The 19,297-nt window shown below is 38.7% G+C and overlaps 1 protein-coding gene and 1 pseudogene across 24 annotated transcripts in view; one reads left to right on the forward strand and one right to left on the reverse strand.

Annotated features, from left to right (window-relative positions):
- The window catches only part of NRCAM (neuronal cell adhesion molecule), a 321,453-nt gene that overhangs the window by 29,818 nt on the left and 272,338 nt on the right, over nucleotides 1-19,297 (forward strand). The window lies entirely within an intron of this gene.
- Nucleotides 1,902-4,782, reverse strand: LOC118850580 (annotated as a pseudogene).

Here is a 19,297-nt window from a genome sequence, read left to right on the forward strand (position 1 = left end):
ACATCCCCATTTACAGATGAGAAAACTGAGGCTCAGAAAGGTTAGATGGCTTGTTCATAATCGCACATATTCAGATCCCTTGATTCACAGTCCCGTCTCCTAGGTCATGTTTGTATTCCTTATTGTTATAAGGAACCATGGTGCTGTTTTGAATAAATCTATGATGCTAACTACTTGCTGTTGATGCAGAACACTTGTCAGATCATTTGCTAATTTTATGATTGCAGGTGGATATCAAGTAAAATTTAAAATTTAGAAAAAAAAGGGAAAACACAAACATGACATCTTGCAGGATTCAAAGAGTGCTAACATCTCTTTCCTCTTTTGTGAGTCATTTTCTTTTTTTTTTTGGCTTTAAACATTTCTTTTTTATTATGAACATAGCAATCATCAACATATTTCAACATACAAAGAACAAAAAAGGACTATTGCATAAATGTAAATTTACAAGGTAGTGACAAACTTGACCTATGTATTTTTTTCTTCTGTGTATTTTAAGTATTTTGTTGATGCTAATTTTTTTTTGCATCTCTATCACTACTAAGCTGTACCCCTCCCCTCACCCCTGCCATTCCCACCCTTTATCCCCAAACAGATAAGTATAGTCAAGCAAAACAAATTAACGCATGGGCTATGTCTGAAAATGTCTCACTCTGTACCTCTAGTCTATCATCTTTTTGCCAATAGGAACAAGGTAATTCTTAGGTCCTTCATTCTGTCTTTGGATTCCAAGGCTGGTTGGAAAAAACACTTAGGTTAGTGACATAAAGTGGATAAAAGGCTGTTGAGAATGACACAGGCGGCTGGTCACACATGGTTGCTGCTTTACAAGGGAAATGCTAATAAGATCCCAGGTGGGCCTTTGGAAATTCAAAACCCATAGCAGGGTTGTGCCACAAAAAGAAATAAGTAGCCATGTCCACAGCCTGCAGCACACTGAAATGATCCCCACTATTTAAAAATAACTATCATGACCCATTTCTAGATGTTGGCAACAAGGCTGAACTCATACCTGGGAGAAGAAATCCTTGTTCCCACCTCTTGAAATGTAGGACTGGACAGGATGCATGGAAGGACTCAACCTTCTGCAATGAGGGATTCAGTTTGAGTTAATGACCTTGGCTGTCCTCACTGAAGAAGAAGCATATGTGGGGCTAACAAAAGGATGGCAGGGGTAACTTTGGATTAATATGAAAATGTTTGCTTTCCTAGTGTTACACCATTCTGTAGGTCTCCTTATCAAAGTGTCCCCTGAAAGTGTAAGGTCCAGAGGATATGGCCCTTCTCCTCTTTCAAGGATGGCACTGAGAAGCTCTATCACAATAAAGCTCTATCACAATGTGAGGGGAAAATACATGAGAAACACTTCTACTACAGATGGACATCCTCTTCCTGCTCTCTTACCAGGTTTTCTAAAAAAAAGAAAGCATGCCTATCACACATACAGGAATTCAGGTGGAGCTGGGCACTGTCCACATATTCTAGAAACTGAACAGTAGTCACTGGGTGGGTCTGATAACAGAGAGAAAAGCCTCAGTGTAACAGTAGGTCACTTTTGCTAGTTACCCAGGAAGTAAGAGATTTTCAAGACATTCTTTAGTTTTGATTCATAGTATAAGTATTTATGCCATATAGGATAGCTCACAACCTACCATCAAGACTAATATAAAAGCTAACATGCTTGTTAGTTTTAATTAACTCGTAGGCAACACCAATAAAACCATCTCTAACAAAATGTGTTACATAGAAGTTTCTACTCTGAATCTAGGAACCTACTTTCCTGCTTTGCTCCTCCATCCCAATTACACCAACAATAGAGCTGTCCACAAATTCCAGTATGGAGACTTAAATTCTAGATCCTATCATGGGAGAGAGAGGAGTTGGGCATCGCCATATTAAGGTTAGTCTTTCATATTATAGTTCCTGATTTTTGATGATTTCTGAATAATTTCCAATTTTGCAGCATGGGGCTTAGAAGGCTTGGTGGATTTTGGTATTGACTGAACCTCCAATTTTATCCCTTCAATGGTAAAAGCTCTAGGAGTCCCTGCTGTATTGTGGTTCAGTTCTTGGAGGCTGTCAGCTACTCTGGGTGTGGAAACTCCACTGGAATGGAGTCATCTTCAGAGGTGAAGCCAGAATGATTAGATCCAAGATCCAATATTTGCTATATATCCTGGATGGAGCTTCCAGCCTGAGATGATGATCTTTGGGTATAGTGCCTATTTTCCTCATGTAGCTCTTGGGCTTCAGTTGGCATTGGAGGTCTGTTTTCTTTCTTCTGACCTGATTTACTAATACTCGTGGGAGTATTAAGTTGGATTTGAGCAGGAGGCAAATTTGGTTCTTCCTCAAAGTTGCTTGGAGCCTTATTTCTAGTCAAAAGTTTCTGAGACATTTTCAGATAATCTAGAGAAATCGTCTTCCTGGGCATACTATAGCTCTGGGGTTGTGAGCTACTGCTCCAAACATAAGAGATGAGGCCCAGTATCTCTGGTTAGTGTTTTTGGATATAAGGCCCCGGAAACACTTTGAAAAGGATGCTGTGATAACTTCATGGAATGGTCCAGTTCAGCATGAAGTCTGTTCTCCATTTCAATGAGCTGCTGCTTCTCTTGGCTTAGGCTGGAGATTTTTCTTGCTGCTTCCTTCAGTTTCTTCTTCAGCATATACATGGAAAAGGCCCCAAGAGGCTGGGCATGATCCCCAGCTCCCATTTGGTCAAACTGATCCTTTAGATCTGCAGCTCCTTCTAGAGGCTTTTTGGTCATCAGACTCTCTTTTCCAAGTGTCAAAGACTCAGGGATTTGTTGTTGATTCTTGTTAAGAGTCTTCCCTTCCTCTTTGGTTGTACTGAAATGCATCTTGATCTGAGTTACCTGTTCCTGTAGCCTTGAAATTTCTAAATGTACTTGATCTAGGTGACTGGAAAGCTGGCCTTGGAACTTATCAATGTCCAATGGTTTCTGTTGAACCTTTTGTTTGAGCTTTGTTACCATGGAATCCAAGAGAACTGCTTTGGCTTGTAGCTTCTCCAAAGCCATCCCAATGAAAACTTTATCAGCCAGCAAGGAACCAGGAATTAATATGTCTGATGTAGCCTCTGGATCACAGGGTATTGCATTTGGGATCTTCTTTCCAATGCTGGTAAAAGAGGGGACTTGATCATTTAGAGCCTCCATTTCCTTCCTCATATGCGCAATTGCAGCATGCAAGTTTGTATTTTGTTCCTGCAGCTTCTGAATCTCACTGGATGAAAAACCTTTACTTCCATTTATTCTGTGATCTGTTAGGAGCACCTTTTTCTCCTTTTCAGGAGGTAAACCATGCAAACTGAGAGTGTGACTTGCTTGATCTCTTTCAAAGCTTATAGCCTTCAATGCTGTTTTCACTTCACGTAACTTCTGCTCTGTCTCTTGAAGCTGGGCAGCAACCTGGTTTCTGGCCATTGTTAAACCGTCTCAAATCCTCTGATTTCTCCTACTGGTTCCTTTCGGCACTTTCACAACGACATTGCCAATCCAGTTCCACCTGTACTTTATTATGTTCTAGGATCTGCTCTTGTTCCATTGCTAGAGACAACTGCTGTTTGTACCTTTTAATGTCCTGTTGGAATCTGGCCAGTTGTGCCTTGAACTTTACCTCTTCTTGTAGTGTATGGATCTGAAGGTCTCTGGAAATAGTTTCCTTTGATATTTGTGCAATCTGAGCAACCCAGGCAGATTTCATTGCTGCTACATCTTCTTGAAGCTCAGCAAGGACAATATCCTTCTCTTTTAAGGCATCGACCTGCCTCCACTCAGACCTTCTCAGTTCCATCTCAAGAGCATCATGGCAGGCTTGGTGTTCAAGAACGTTGGCCTCCAGCTTCTGTACATCTTCTATGTTGGCCTCCTTCACTGCAGTCAGCACTGCATTTTTTCTCTGGCAAAGCGATCTAGCTCTTCATGTTTCCTCTTATATATTTTTTCTTCTTTTTTCCTGATTAGCTGTACAAACTGGAGTTTATGCTGTAAGTCTTTTATCTGGATGGTTTTCACAGCTGTCAGATCCTTAATTTCCAAATCTTTGCGCTTCAATTCTTTCTCCAGCTCCAAATTAGTTGTTTCTGCTACCAGTCTATCACTTTAATACCAGCCACTTCAAGAGCCTCAAATTCTTTGGCCAACAACTTTACCTTGAGCTCATGGGTCAAGACTACGTTTCTCCTATCATGAGCTTGAAGTTGAAGTTCATGCTCACTCTTTTTTAACTCAGATTCAAATTCTGCTAGAAGTTCCTGCTTCTGCTAAGCAAGTTCACCACCCAGTTCCTGGAGTTTCCTTTCCAACTGCCACTTCAACTTTGCATATTGTTCTCGTTGGTGGTCCATCTCACAGTTCTTGCTGCTGTATATCTGCTCCAGGTCTAGGCGCTGCTCCTGCAGTCCAGTTGGTGCTGATAAAGCAGAGGCAGTTCCCCTGGTTTCCTGGTTTCCCTGGCAAAAGCTTGCTTTAGCTTGGCCACTTCTATCTTGAGCTCACTCACCTTTGCCTTTCTAGCTTCTCACAATACACTGGTTTGGGCAAAGGCAGCGTCATAACGTTCCAACTCACAGCCCCATTCCTCTAGGGCCTGCAAGTTATAGATGAAATCCTTTTTCAATTGACTGAGCTTCTCTTTTGCTTCCTGGAGCTGCCGCTGAACTGTTTCTTGCAGCTGATCTCGGAGGGCCTGTAATGTTTTCCACTCTTCTTTTTTACAAGCCAACAGTTCATCCAGTTGTTTCTCCTGTGGTAGCATTATAGAGTTCGGAACAAAATCTGAGTTCCTCCGCGACCGATCCTCAGTTCAGGCAGGCTTAGGGGCCAGGCCGCGTTTCCATGGAAACTGCCGACCACATCAACCGCTGCCCTCGCGGGTGTCCATGAGTCATTTTCGACCCCACTTTGGCGGATCCTCTGTGCAGGATTTATGAAAATCCGCGGATGCATCGAATCAACGGTTGATTGAATTTGTTTTGCTGGACTACATATATTAATTATGAGGCATTTCTTTGATTTGTTTTTTCCTTTTTGTTCAAGGAGGGGAGGGAAAGACAGTGGGAAGGAATGATAATAAATACATGTAAAAGTGAATAAAGTAAATAAATAAGACCAAGACACCTATTTACTGGATGTTTTATTCCGCCTTTTAATTGGTTGATTTTTAAGCTTTTGAAGCTTAAAAAATAAAAGTAGTACCATTGTAGGGTGCTGCATTTCAAGAAACCAATGGCATTGTTATTTTCCTATTTTCCTGTTGCTTTTGAAACTAATTTTTAAAAAAGTTTGCGTAAAATAGAAGTAGAAATAAGTTAATGGTTGAGCTTCTAAACAGTGCAGTAGACAACTCTACAAAATGAATGCAATCTCATCCCAAAGACTTCCCAGGGTGATCATAAATGTTAGCTCAGTTGCTGCACAGCCTTCTCCAGATCACTACCATCTTTATCATCTTCCCTTTAGACCACCTCCTTACCACCTTGAGCTGATCCATAGATTGTGTGACTTGTTGTTAAGCAGAGGTGCCTAGAATTTGTATGGCCTAGAATTTGATCCATGGAAGCTAAGCACCCTTGATTCTGGCTTTGGGTTTAAGGTTGAGGGGAGCTAAGTAAATTATAATTTGACTAGTAGGATTGTTTCCTTGTACAGTTTTTGTAGTGGGAAAAACTCTGGCTTCAGAGTCAGAAGACCTGTTATTTACCACCTTGTCTCTTTTGGTGGACCTTTTGACTTCGCTGGGCCTCAGTTCCTTCATCAGTAAAATGAAGAAATTGAATTAAATGATCTCTAAGGTCCTTTCCACTTCCAAAACAAAGGATCCCATACTGTTCTCATGCCTGATATTTGGACAAGAATTATGAGTTAAGGAATAAAATTAAATACAATAGCCACTTTTTCTTCTGCTACAGAGACTTAAGGCTTACAGTGTCACTTGGGGACTGAATTACCCAAATAGAGAATAAAACAAAGAGTGTGCTTATGTTGGCAGCCTGCTCAGACCATGCACAAATGGATGCATTGTGGTCTGGTGGAAAAAAGCACTAGCCTAGGAGTCAAGGGGCTTGATTATGATCCCATTTCTATAATTAACTAGTTTATGGTTTTAGAAGAATCACTTAACATTTCTGGGCCTTATTTTCTTCATCTTTAAAATTTGGTAAAATGGAAAAATATATGCCAAAGTACATGTAAATTCACAAAATACCTTACAAATATAAAATATTATTGATATTGTTAGCAAAGGAACCAACTTTGGGTTGATAGTATGATTTTGACCAGTGTCAGAGTTGGACACTGGAATAGAAGTCAGGAGACTTGATTTTTAGTTCCATTTACTGTCTAAATGATTATGGAAATTCACTTCACTTCTATAAATGTCAGTTTCCTCACCTGCAAAGTAAGAGGCTTAGGGTTGTTAATCTTTAAGGTGCCTTTCAACTCTAACAGTTCTATGGACCCCCAGAATGCTTCCATTTTGTCCTCTTTTATGTAACGGGATGCAAAAGCGTTTCTTAAGCATTTATTATGTGTCAAGCATTGTCTTAAACACTGGGAATACAAATAGAAAATTGAGACATCCCTTATTCTCAAAGAGCTCACATTCTGGTTGAAGGAGACAACACATAGAAGAGTTCAGCTGCAAGGAGGGTGGAAAGACCCAGTGGACCTTTAGGTTTCACCAGCAGGATAGATGGCAAGGCTCAACCATCTTTCATTTGCACTATTAGGAAGGTAAGAGGCTGCTGGGATCTTAGTGAGTCATGCTGGGGCAGTTAGGGCGAGACTGCGTATACGAGAGGACAGATTTTTCTCCATTTTAAATGGGAGAGTCATGAGGAGGAGATAAGGATATAAAATAATAATCCCTGTTATCTGTTACATGCTAAGGGACATATGCTTCATGGAGTATGGAAATGAAGGTTGTCTCTGGCATGTCATCTCCCAAATTCTGTCCTTCAGACCTATTCACATTAATAAATATTTATTGAGTGCTTGCTGTGTGGTACACGCTATATATATAAGTATTTCCGGAGATGATACCTGAGACTCCTACCCACAGATTAGATCATCAGGATATTTCATCTCTTTGAAGCCCCTTTATTTTAAAAGAGAAAAAAATTTACAGGTGAAACAAAATTGGAAACAATATTCTGGTAGTATTCAATCTGCCTTTCCTCTCCTTGCCTCTGCCAAAGGATATTCTAGAAATAACAAGTGTAATGATTGCTTACCCAGGGTTGAGTCTCCATTCTCCTCCTCCACAAGCCAAATGGTAACTGAAAAACATGTAGCAGAAATAGAATTGGAGAAAAGAGTATAACAAATTCTAAATTTTGAAGAGAAAGAGGCCACTTAGTTGTATCCTGCTTATGATGTGCTTACCGAAGTTTACCTAAAATTCTTGAGACTAGGATCACAAATTTAAAATAAGGTCTTCTAAGCAAAAATTTTAGAAAAAAATCCTCCACAATTATTAATTTGAAAAATTCCAGACCTCCAGTATGGAAGCAGATCCTTATTTTGTGAGCCTCTCATAATGAAAGTGCTGATTTGAGCAAAATTTATGTTCATTATATTTTCAGTTTGTGCTTTTGAATTTCCATTTTTTCTTTCTGGTCTGTTAAACTCTCTCCTTCCTCCACCCCCATGAAGCCCAGCTTCCACTGTGATGCAATAAGTTTATTGGCAGGAGCATGTGGCCCCTTTCATGTGCCAAAAAGGTCACAAGTACAAACACCCTAATTCCATAATCTTTGGTGCAGTATCCCAGACAGTCAAACAAGTCTCTTCCTTTGTGACTTGAAATATCCAATGAGATGGGTGGGGAGCAGAGAAGGGATAAAAAGGTGAACACTTGGATTCTTTCATAAATATTTTTAGGCATAATTGATTGAAGCAAGGTGATCAATTCAATTAAAAAATTAGCCCCTGGCTCCCCAGTTCTGATATTTAGAAGACATTTTTCTTTCCTGCACCATATGTGATTCCGTGTATGATTCTGGATTTGTAGAAAAATGGGAGCAGTGATCAATGTTTGCATTTTTTGTCTTATTTTTGTTTTGAAATATTTTACTAATGTTGCCAGCAATAAATGCCTGTAGACTTACCACTCTTCCTTTTAGTTCACATAAATCTTTAAAAATGTTTCTCAGATATTTCTATAGACTAAAATAGTTCTAGTATTTCCTTGCCCTTTTTCTCATCCTGTGCATTCATCAGAATGTCTATTTGTTATTAATGACGCATGACTCTCTGTTTTATTATGAATAACTAAGAAGGTCATGGATCTTAACGCCATGCAAAGCAGACATTTCATTTTCTTAATTTACAGGTGGTGAGACTGCAGGAGAACCTTAAAACTTGATTCATGATTAGGAATTCAAATAAAAAGAAAAGATCTCCAGAAAATGGTTAAGGGCAACCAATTTAGATGAGTATTAAATTAATCTGCTTTGCAGAATTTGCTGGGTATGTTTATTTTTAAAAATCATTTTCTTTGCCAAGATTCCCTTTCTAAACAAATGGCAATCTGTTTGATATTGGTATCTGTCTCTCAATGTTTAACAAAATTCTTCAAGCCTAAGCACTTTCCTACATTTTTTCTTTGCTCCTATTGTTATCTATCTCAGAAAAGCCTTCTGCACTCCTCTAATATCTTTCTCCACTTGTTAAATTCCCATTCTCATTCTTTAGTCTAATTTAAAAATTGCCTTCTCTTGATTCCCCTAATAAATAATTACCTCTCTTGCTCAGACTTCACAACATACTTCACATCTGTTTAATCCATGTATTATCATGTATGAGTTTGTGACATATTTATTTGTGGATGTGTCATGTCTCCCAGCTAGAGTGTAAGTTCTATGAGGGGAGGCACTATAATTTATCTAAACTTTGTACCTTCTTCAAGGCTGAGCAGAGTGCTCTACACAGCGTAGATACTTTAAAAAAAGTTTGTAAAGATTTATTTTGTCTTTTAATCCCTGAGAACAGAAAAATTTACTGACCTTATGTTTAATGTGCTTTTTTGTTTGCTTGCTTTTAATGTGTGAGGAGAGCAGAGTAACAAATGTCTTTCTCCCTTTTTCATAAAGGATAAAGAAATCAGATTCTTATGTCATTCTGTAGGTCATTTGAAGTTATGTTGTATAAGGAATACAATCCTTGGTCCAGACCAATTGCATTGTTTTATTTTCCTCAAGGTTTTAAACTGCTTCCCTTGTGAATGAACTGTCAAACAATTTTTTTTAATGGAAGAGTGAGTGCGAATCATGAGCAAATGTTTATGTCGGGGTGGGGAACCTGCGGCCTCAAGTGTGGCCCTTTGACTGAATCCACACTTCACAGAACAAATCCCCTTGATAAAAGGATTTGTTCTGTAAAACTTGGACTGACGCCAAGTTTTATAGAATTTTTATCGAGGGGATTTGTTCTGTGAAATTTGGATTCGGTCAAAGGGCCACACTTGAAGACCTAGAGGCCATGTGTGGCCTCAAGGCCTCAGGTTCCCCATCCCTGACTATGCTATCGCTATATGTTAGGAGCTTTTCAGGAATAAAGAAACAGAATGTGGATTAGGCCCTCTTCTCTAGTAGCTTTCAATCTAGTCAGAGAAGACTAGTACATGTTAAAATTTAAAAGACGATACAAGGCTCTATAAAGGGAAAGTCTTCAATTGTGTGGCACAGACGTTTAGAAGTTAGAGAGGGAAAAAAAAATCAGATGGCCTAGAATAGTTGGAAAACACCTTTTGGAGAAAAGGAGATTCAAGATCATAAGATCATAGAATTTGGAATGGAAGTTAGCTTAGAGACCAACCATTCCTGATGAAGAAATTAGTCTTGAAGAGAATGTACTATGTGCCAAGCACTATGCTAAACACTAGGGATACAAAGAGAGACAAAAGTCAGTCCTTGCTCTCAAGAAACTTACTATCTAATGGGGGAGACAACATGCAAATGAATATATACAAAAATGCTATATCCAGGATAAACAGGAAGTAATTAACAGAGGGAAGGCACTGGAATTACGAAAGGCTAGGGAAGGCTTCCTGTAGAAAGTGGGGTTTTAGTTGGGACATAAAATAAACCGGATGGTCATATAGTAGAAAGTAGCAGAGGTGTGATTTGAACCCAAATCTGCTGACCAAAAATCTGCTGCAATACCATGCAACCTTATATAAAAAGTGTGTCTTAAGCCTTCTTCAAAGAAGTGGGCCTGAGGAACAGGCAGCTTCTTCATGGAAGAATACAGAAGATTCACAGATATTATCAAGATCAAGGACATCTGTTACTGGCTTCAGGAAGAAGAGATGTGTCATGGTAGGCGACTCCCTGCAGAGGAAGACAGAAGCAGCCATATGTCACCCTGACAGAGATACACGTGCAATATGCTGTACTACTTAAGCATGTATTTGTGACAACCTTCAGAAATTTGTCAAACCTAAGGAATATTGCCTGCTACTGGTGATTAATCTATAGATTTAATGTCTGAAATTTGTAATACTGGCTGAGATTAATAGCACTTCACAAAAGGATTTTATATTCATTATTTCACTTGTTTCTCAAAATTGTCCTGTGAGGTAGGTAGCAGTCATTTTTATCATTACTTTATAGGTAAAGAAATTGAGATATGGTTGTTGTTTTCAAAGAGGACCATGACATCAGGGAAATGATGATATGACTTGCAGTTGACTTGATGCAGATGACTTGAGAGAGGGCTGTGCAAGGTCACCAGCCTCAATTTCTCCTCCAGAACCATCTGGGTCAAGTGGCCTGATACTCACCAGGATGACTGGAGATGGCCCAGGATGCATTGGGAGACTCTGGCCCTTTTAAGCTGAGGCTTTTTCAGATTCTCACTTAGAGTGGGGTAACACCCATTCAAGAAAAGATGATTTATTCTAGATAACTGGTAATGGCAGAGCCAGGATTTAAAGCTAGGAGAACTTTCTTCAAATCCAGTGCTCTTTTCACTGTATCACAGCCATCAGAAGCTGGAAGACTTGCTGGAAGAGCCTAGCAAGAAACTCAAGAAACCCTTAGTTGGAAACTCTGGGACTTGGTGGTGTTTTCCTCATTTCACTGACTGAAGGTAAATGCCTTAGAAGAGAAAGTAGAATATGGAGAATGAACATGGCATAAGAAACTGAAATGATGGAGTCTTGCCTGGGGAACAGAATACATTTAATAAAATATGGGAAGACTGGGCCTGGAGACTGGCATATACATTTAGGAAGACATTAAACTCAAGAGGGAAGGCAAGAGAGAAAAGGTCCCTGATGGAGCTGCCATACAAAATACTGTGATCTGCAGGTGTATGACATTGAAAGAAATATAACAGTAAAGGTGCTCAGTAATTCAGAAGAGACCATGAGTATGAAGAGAGGAAGGAAAAACAGTAGTGGGTTTGGGTGTCTATATGACAATATGCTAATGGTGGAGGTAAAACAAATTAGAGATCTTAAAGGTAAATATAACCATACAGGAATCTCTCAGAGTTGGTGGTATATGACTCATGATTGGCATATGCCAATAAAAGCGTATGATGTATTCAAAAGGAAGGGATTAAGATTGGCAGGGTTGGCACTGTTTAATAAGGAGATATTTATCAGTGTAAAAATTCAGTACATAACAAGGTTAACATGGTTGATAGCATTTGGAAGATGATATAGGAAGGAGGAAGAGGAGAAATCTAATGATGGGAGAATACTACAGGCTGAACCAGAAGGGATTAAGAATAAGAAAGGGATAAGGGATAAAAATCAAAGGAATAAACCAGGTAAGAGTATTCTAGAGGTCACCCAGTCAGAAAAAATAAATGGATGGTTTCCTGCTGCATATCACAAAGCTAGTGTGAAGAAGGCAAGATATACTTGTGATGCAATATATAAACTATCTGAAAATTTCTAGAGTTTTCTTTCTGATAAACATCTAACTCTAAATGATTGACCAGCCTTGGTTATAATTTTATCTTTCAAAACACAAGGAAAGCAATTAGAGGTACAGCTATTCTCTACCTGATTCCAATCTAAAGCAGCTGATTGGTTAAGTAGAAATGAAAGGAACCTAGGGAGTCAGTGACTGTCTTAGAGTTGATGGTAAATAAGGAGAAAAGGGTAGGGTCTCATCTAATCTAATATCTCCTATAGCCTTTACAGCCATGAGTTTCAAATAGTATGGTGATAAAATAGGTGAATGCTCCTGCCTAGAGACTCTAAAAGTGAAGTTAGCCCAAGAGAGGTGGTAGGCTCTTAAAGATGAAGGTCTAGTGATGTAGCAGCAACTAATATGGAAGACAAACAAGGGGGGCATGTCTAAACAAACTGACATAGCTACCCAGGAAGCTTATCAATTAACTCAAATTTTAGAAGGATATGTAAAAGAAATGGAAGCAAGTTCAGGAAACTAAGGATCAACTAAAAAAGTGGCAAAAATCTTGCAAGAATATTGTTAGGGAGCTTAAATCCCAGTTTGAATTGGGGCACATGAAAAATACTAAGGACAACAACAACAAAAGCTTTTTTTTAATGTTGGTGACAAGAAGCAAATTCAATCTAGATTAAAAAAATTATTAACTCAAAGGATAGGTATGATTCTTGCTCTGAATTATGGAAGAGTAATTAATTAAGAGAAGACATCTAGTCAACTCCTACGTTGCTTCTCCATTCTCTACCTATATGAATCATCTTCAGACTGAAAATAGAACAAAAATTATTTAAGGGAATTTAACCCCAAGAACAGTGAGGAGATGGCAAGATTACATCCAGTTGCCCTAAACTTTATTCTAAGGTATTGAAAGAATTTGTGACTATGATTGCTTAACAGCTGTAGGTGATCTGTGGAAAACTGTGGGGAGTGGGAGAGGTAACTGCAGAGATAGAAGCAGCCAAATGTTGACCTAATCTTAAAGGGAGAAGAAGCTGGACACTTCACACTCTAGGTTGGTGAGCTTATCATTGACTTCTGGCAAAGGTCTACTCTAGGAATCATTTGTAGAGGAATTATTTGATTTCTTAGAAAGAGGAGTGGGGATAAATGAGTTCATTAAGAGCAAGTCATGCCAACCTAAACTAATATCCTTTTTGTCACAGTTACTAGACTAGTAGTTGGGAAATTTCGCAGACATGGTATGTCAGTATTTCCTCAAGGCATTTGATAAAGTCTCTCAAGATAGCCTTGTATACTAGGTGAAAATAAGTAGAGTGGATAATAATATGGTTAGACATGTTCACAAAGTGGTTGATTGGCCATTGTTGATCAATGGATAATGATAAACTAGAAGGGGATCTCTAAGGGAGTGGCATAGTACTCTGCCCTTGTCCTTTAATCAGTTCAATGTGTTTTATAAGTAATTTTTTTATTAAGTCAAAGATAGAATGTTTATCACATTTTTACGGAATGTTATAGACAAGATCACTAGTTTGGATGTGTTGGACGTGACACCTCTATGATCCCTTCCAGCTCTTAATTTCATGATTTTAAAATTAAATTGAGCATCCATCATGATCTGATAAAGATTTAGATCAGAAGTAGAGAAAATGAAAGCATTCTAGTATGGGGATGGGGAATGGTAATGAGGAAGAATGAGCTTTTTATGTTTGTGGGTCAGTGAGAAGAGAGAATTAATTAGAGTGGACACTTTTGTGTCTGGCAACGATAGGAAGCAAAGTTGGATAGCCAAAGTGATCCTTGAAAATTGTGCAGAGGAATTTAGACTAGATGCAATAGAATAGGGAGCCCAAGGGTGACTTTAGAGCAAACAATCGAGGTGATCAAACAGTGTTTAAGAAAGATTACTCACCAATGCCAAGCATGGTGGATTGTGTGTCATATAACACGTGGCAGTATCTTGCACATGATTAGATGCTGTATAAATAATTATTGACTCTTAAATGGGAGGAAGAAAATTTAGTGACAGCTCTTTCAAGGTAATGTGTAACCTCAAGGAAATTTTCTTTTGTATTTGGAATAATTCACGTAATCTTTTGCAACTTTACTATCCTAGTACTATTTGTTTAGACTACTCTTAAATTTGAATTTTTTGAACATATAGCAATTTAGATGAGAGGTGAGGGTAACCTAGAAGTATACCTGAAAGGAGAAAGTCACATTAAAAATAGGCCCTGACATACAATTATGTGGCTAACCCACTCACAAGTCATCAAATTTTGAGGACAGTAGAAAAAACAATCTAATATTTAGGTGATAAGTTGTTGTTGTTTTATAGATCCTGTAGTTTTTAACAGGGTCATAGATCATAGATTTAAAGCTGGAAACTACCTTAGTGATGATCTAGCCTAGAGGTGTCAAGCACATCATCCAACACTCTCAAGTTTGGCCAGAACCAGGTCAAAATGTAATTTGGAAATACTTGATAAAGTAAATAAAAATATGACAAAACACAAGTAATGTTAATGGGTGATTTTCTAAGTCAATATGCACCCATAGGGTTCTTTATGTATGGGTTAGTGGCTCCTGCTTCTATTTGAGTTTGATATTACTGATCTGCTCCAAACCCCTAATTTTATAGATGAGAAAAATGAGATTCCACTAAGAAAATAAGTAATTTGTTAACTTCATATAGCTAGTAATTAGTGCATCTAGGATTTTAATCCAGATCCTCTCACTTCAAATATAACGATCCTTTCTCTATATGTTTGTATTCTCTTGGTCAGCTTGTTTTGCATTCCATATGATGTCCTCCACTCATTGTTTTGTTCTGGGGCTGTTGTCATTGCTCGGTAGTTTCAGACTTCTTGTGACCCCATTTGGGGTTTTCTCGGCAAAGATAATGCAGTGGTGTGCCATTTCTTTCTCCAGCTCATTTTAGAGATGAGGAAACAGAGGCAAACAGGGTGAAGTGACTTGCATAGGATCACACAGCTAATAGGTGTCTGAGGCCAGATTTGAGCTCAGGTCTTCCTGACTCTAGTCCTATGCTGTATTCATCGCACCATCTAGTTGTCTGGGGACAGTTTCACTGTCAGTGAAGCCACTGCCCACACAGAGGGAAATTATCCAAATAGATTTTATCTGGTGAAAGTTATGATATCTTCTTAGCTCAGCAATCCTTGGTAACATCATATTTAATAATTGATTCCTTCCAGATTTGTGAATGGGGATGGGGAACTGGCCTGGAGATAGAATAACCCACCTTTTCCTCTTTTGGTCAGTGCAGAAATGGTCAATCAATCAATAAGTTGACAGGCATCATAATTTATGGTCCCCTTGACTCTTTAACTTTGTTATTAATGAGGCTTTGTTAAAAACTGTGGTTCCTAGTAAGTCTACCCATGTCAACTTCCCCTCTCCCAATCAAAAAACTCCAATCACCCCCATCACCTCTAGGATGAATTGCAAAGTTCTTTGTTCAAAGGGTTTTTGTTCAAAGCCTTCATAACTTGCTCCTCCCCTTTCCAGTCTTTTTATGCCATATACCCCCTGCTCCCATGTACTCTATGATCCAGTGACTCTGCCCACATTGCTTGGAGAAACTCCATCTCTGTACTCCTAGTATGTTCACTGACTGTCTCTACAGGCTTGCTGGAACCTCTGGGGATTGTTAAATTTTATTGTGTGCCAAGAACTATGCGAAGTGTTTTTACAAATAAAGTTATCCCTCAACATTTCAGAGTTTCACATTTGTGGTTTTGGTTATTTATTGGTTGGCCATTGATAATTAAATGGGTTTTTTTTGGAGATTTGCATACTGCAGAAAATCACTGATAACACGCATATGTAAAGAAAAGAAATTATTGTTGTAAATGCATAAGTACTGTATATTATTAATCTATTTTATTATTTACCTATTTGGCCCCTGATTTCGCTGGTACTATAGTGAGTTCCCTATAAGGAAACTCCTTCTACCAATGCTGATCAGTATCTGCTCCACAATTTGTGGTTTTAGAGAGTTACTTGGGGTCCCGAAAAGTAAAATAACTTGCCCAATGTCACGTGCTCATTCAGTGTCAGAGAGGAGACTTGAACCCAAGTCTCCTGGCCTCCTAGGGTAGTTCTCCATCCACTGTTCTATGCTGCCTCTCCTTTTCACATTACAAATGGAAAAGGCAAAAGGCAAGGCCACGAACTCAAGGTCCTATTCCAAAATAATGACAGAACAGTGGCTTTCGACAGGGAGACCAGAAGTCCTCCTCCTGTAGGGCTATTTAGTTTTTCCCTAGTACATACATTTCCCACCCCAAGGCTGGATCTACTTCAAACTGGAAATTTTACATTAACATCTCTCTTCACAATGGGGCTAGCCACGAAGAGTGGCATTGATTTAAACAGTCGTGGTGACAAGAATGGAAAGCACATTTGTGGCCAATACGGCTCTGTGCAGATAGAGTGGCAGACCTTATAATGGATTCCATATATTTTGAGTGACTTTACTAGTTTATACTTAATTTTAAGTAACTGAGCTCTCAGTAGGAATCCTAGTGGGAGTTGTTGAGTTTTTAAAGGAAGAGCTACAGAATTAGGCCCACTGTTCCCTATGTAACAGACTGTATCTAAATGAGGGACTCCCTAGTAGAAGCAGCAGAAGTTGTTGTGATGTATTTACATGTCTGCACTTGACAGAATCATATCATACATTGTACCTCTGATGGACAAGCTGTAAAGTATAAGCTAAAAATGTACAAAACAAATATTTAAAAAAACGCATTGATTTAAAATGCTGCACATGTACACTCGGTTGATTCTGGGATAGATTCCCACTTCTTTGTAGCCCTAAAAGAGGAATACAGGAAGTTACAATAAAGTCTGAAACTCCGTAAAGTATAAGATAGAGAAACATACACAGACAAGGGCTGAAAATGAAAGAATTCAAAGCCTGGTGTAAAGAAAATTTACTCTTTTTAAATTTTTTTGAGGGAAAATGATGATGTATACAAAGCGCTTTTCAAACCTTAAATCGTCATATAAATGTTACCTATTATTGTTAAAGTTATAAAATAAGGCCTCTTTTTTAGTAGTATTTCAGGCAAGGGTACTCAATTTATCCAAGTTGAATAGCATCAATATATCTTAAAATTTCTAATTTGGAAATAATTTCAATTTTGAGCCATATCTCAATGTGAGAACCTAGACACATATGGATGTATTTAATAAATTAAATATATATCAAAGAACTATCAAATTCTAGTCTGTAAGATAGATGTTGATGCATCCGAATGTTCCAGTGCTATTTCTCTCAAAGGACAGAGTAAATCAGGTTTAACCTTGTTGACATGACTGTGCAGGCAGTTTTCGGAACTGTTGCGTATTAGCCTTAGATAATATCATCCTAATTTTCCTCTTTGATAAAAATAGTATGAAGAGTCACTAACAAAAGCCCTGTGGTTGGAGATTATGTGTTCGACACAGTGTTAGAAACTCCTTTCACTTTCCCCAAAGTGGAAAAGTGAAAGTTTCACTTTCTTTGTTTTCTTTTCTGACAGGCTGCACATCCTTTTATCCAAGTGATTAAGAGAAGTGCTGTAATTGTCAGTTTGAAATACAAGCTGCACGTTTGACTGCCTTCGTTTTCCCCAGTGCCCACAGGAAGCTCTTTCACCAGCAGTTTTTTTTTCTTAGACTTTTCTGCTTTCTAAGTGGGCAGAGAGGGTAGTCATTTCACTTAAGGTGAAGAAAGCAGTTTCCAGCTTGCTGCCTCCCTTCCCTACTTTCTTCTTTGGTATTGACTCCGGGGGTAGGAAGTGTGCCACAAGCCAACCATCTAGCTTTTACTAGTGTGGAGATCTATGAATGGACCAAGGTTTGGAGCCATCGAGGAATGTATTTCTTTTCCTTAATAAACAAAAGATACATTGAATTTAGCACGTCATGTGTTAGACTATTAGTTGGTGACAGAACTGATGCTTTCAGGTTATTCACCTTCAATCCTCATCATATTCTCACTCTTGAAGAATGCTTAATTTGAAGTGGAACTTCTTTTCCCTCCCTCTGTTGCTCCTCTTTTATGAGTCATGGGTATACCTCAAGTAAGTGTTTAGGCAACATGGCACAGTAGAGAGCTGGCCAGGAAGTCTTGTATTCAAATCCCACCTCTGACAAATGTGATGCCTCTCCCCCAAAGTAGTTTTTAGGTGACCTGAATTATAGAATCTTAACATTTTATATGTTGAAGGGGACTTAGAGATCATCTAGCCCAAAAGTGTCAAATGCACAGCCCTGGACTGCAGGCAGCCTGCAAGATTCCTAAGTGTACTCCAAACCAGATTAAAATGTAATTGGGAAATATTTAACAAATGTCGTTGGGGATATTTAACCAATAAATAAAAGGCCATTTCTCTGAGCATAATATCATTTATTAATAGGAGCATTCGATCTGATAACAAAGGGCAGGTCAATGGTGTGCCTCCATTTGTGGCAAAGATTTGGAGCGAGAGCCTGCAGGGTTTTTTATACCTAGTTGTATCTTCCTTCTGAGTGGTCTGATTGATTTCATTGGGACCTCCCCTTGCATTCCCAATTGGTAGACATTTTAATGAGGAGATAGGCTGAGTTCTCAGCTCTTTGCTATTCATTTTCGGAAAGGGGAAAGGCAGCTGAGGAAAGTGGGCTGGCCCTCAGATGTGGCCAATCACACCCTCTCTGACTCCTAAGGCATTCGAGTTGCTTGCAGTCTTAACAAAAACAAAATAAACTATTTCAATCAGGTTTTCACTGGTTCTCCCATTTGTAGATTAGGTCACCCCAAACTTTAATGAAGGGAGCAAGGACAAAGGTCACACTCCCTGGGAGAGGGTCTAATTCAGACTGGGTCCTGTATATAGAGTAAACAGAAGTCAGGGTCTCATTTGGAAAGGGCCCAGCCCAAACTTTTGGGCAGTTTGGTGGTGCCATGGATAGAGCACTGGACTTGGAAACCAGAAGATTCATCTTTGTGAATTCAAATCTCTTTTGCTAGTTGTGTGACCCTGGGCAAGTCACTTAACCCTGTTTGCCTCAGTTCCCTCATCTGTAAAATGAACTGGAGAAGGAAATAGAAAAATTATTCCAGTACCTTTGCCAGGACTGAAAAAAAAAAAGACTGAACAAAGCAATCCAAACTAATTAAAGATCAGATGCCTTGGGGGCTAGGAGTGATCACACTACTCTGGTCACGTCCTTCAGAGACTGCCTGCCTTTTTCAGGACAAAAATAGGAGGGAAAAGCATGAATCAAAAATTAAAAATTGGTTATTAATATAACAGTATAATATTAATTTCCCTCACAAAATAAATAAAATACAACAAAATATACATATTAAATTTTATAACTAAGTCA

The sequence above is a fragment of the Trichosurus vulpecula genome, chromosome 5, assembly GCF_011100635.1.
Source record: "Trichosurus vulpecula isolate mTriVul1 chromosome 5, mTriVul1.pri, whole genome shotgun sequence".
Lineage (NCBI taxonomy): Eukaryota > Metazoa > Chordata > Mammalia > Diprotodontia > Phalangeridae > Trichosurus > Trichosurus vulpecula.